We start from the raw sequence: 1,492 nt of genomic DNA, 5'->3' as shown, positions 1-1,492 counted from the left end.
GGGGGAAGCCAATGCAACTTTACCGAGGAGACAAAAGTTTGCTTCTAGCACGCAGGTGGCCTCTCGGGCGCCGGGCAGTGGTTGCAGGGCCCCATCCTAACTTGGCTGGAGTGGGGCTGCCGAGTGCCGGGGCTCGGGCCGCTGGGGCGGGGCTGATCAGACAGAGGAGGGGACCAAGGCGGGCGGGGGACCCCGGCAGTCCCTAAGGATACCAGGCCAGCAGCTCCGGGCGGCTGCGATGCTACGCACGGCCCGCGCTCCTTCCTCTGGCTCCTCCTCGCCTTCCTCCGCGTCCTCCGTAGCCGCCACCGCCTCCCGCTCCTCCTCGAAGTCTCATTGATGAGAGGAGTTTGAAAAAAAGTCCGCGGAGCCGTGCTGCCTCGGCTGGCGAACGCCGGCACTCCTGCAATCCATCAGCGTCTCCGGGATGGCGCAGCGCCCCCGCGCGCTGAGCTAGGGCACACCCCGATCGTCGCGTCCTTAGCCTGCCTGCCCCCGCCGCGTGCACCCCCGCCTCGGAGGATCGGGGGTGGGTGGGTGTGGGGGGAACACCACTCTGGAGGGGGATAACTAGGGGGCGAACACAGACTCTCCTCCACCTCAGTTCCAGCAAGGAAAGCACCCCTCCTGGAAAGTTCCAGCTGGGGACCAAAGAACTCTGGGAGTTAGGGACTGGGGGCGGAGGTGACGACCCAGACGCCACTCTGGAGGAGAGGAGCTGGGAATATCGCAGATTCTTCCCACCCAGTTCGGAGGAAATAAAGCACTCCTACCGGAAAGTTCCAGCTACGGGAGCACACGCCAGTCTCAAACACTTTTTCTAAGGCGCCGGGATGGGGGGTTGCTAACTCAAGTCAGATGAGCTCCGGAGCTCCGGCGCTGCGACTGCTGGTTTCAATATCTGAACTCCCTCTTTCCTCCCAGCCCCCTCAGCCCTCCGCTGGTTGTTTCCAAAACTCCCGCATCCTCCGTGCGCCTTAGCAGAAGGAAGACACGTGAGATGGGAAGGAAGACTGGATTCACGCGGGCCCTCTCGCCCGGGCAACTAGTGCAGGTGCCCGGGGTCCCAGGCACTCCTCTCCACGGCTCGCTCACGCCGCCATCTGAGAGCATAAAGGCTACAAGTGACGCCAGCCTTAGGCTTGCTGCATATGTTTTGTAGTGAGGGGGTTTTGCTTTATTTTTTCGGAGACTCCCCTGAAGCTGCTGCAGCCAGATGGAAGTAATCAGAACTCAACAACAGAGGGAGAAGGAAGAATTAGGCTCACTGAAGTTGCAGGCCAAAGTGTAGCTGAGGCTGTGCATGAAAGCATTTGCTTAAGTAGCCCTGGGCCTTCCGTGAAGTCCAGAACTGTCCACTCCAAGAAGCAAGCAGGCAGCTAAGGGCCATGCCCTCCCAAGCCATAGAACTCAGCTTCCTCTTCTGGGCTGTACTCCTAGAAAACTGCCTGCGGGACTTCTTTATATTTCTGCCTAATGTTTGTGGAAACCG

At 60.3% G+C, this 1,492-nt stretch overlaps 1 protein-coding gene across 1 annotated transcript in view; it reads right to left on the bottom strand.

The window, feature by feature from the left end:
- The window catches only part of Gli2 (GLI family zinc finger 2), a 216,380-nt gene extending 216,042 nt beyond the window's left edge, over nt 1–338 (bottom strand). The window contains exon 1 of the mRNA XM_028771494.1: nt 24–338. The gene's annotated coding sequence lies outside the window, so the exon portion shown is untranslated. The remainder of the gene's footprint in view (nt 1–23) is intronic.
- Nucleotides 339–1,492: the final 1,154 nt, after the last annotated feature.

This window comes from Grammomys surdaster, unplaced genomic scaffold (assembly GCF_004785775.1).
Source record: "Grammomys surdaster isolate TR1022 unplaced genomic scaffold, NIH_TR_1.0 208, whole genome shotgun sequence".
Lineage (NCBI taxonomy): Eukaryota > Metazoa > Chordata > Mammalia > Rodentia > Muridae > Grammomys > Grammomys surdaster.
This window is presented reverse-complemented; position numbering and strand designations above follow the sequence as displayed.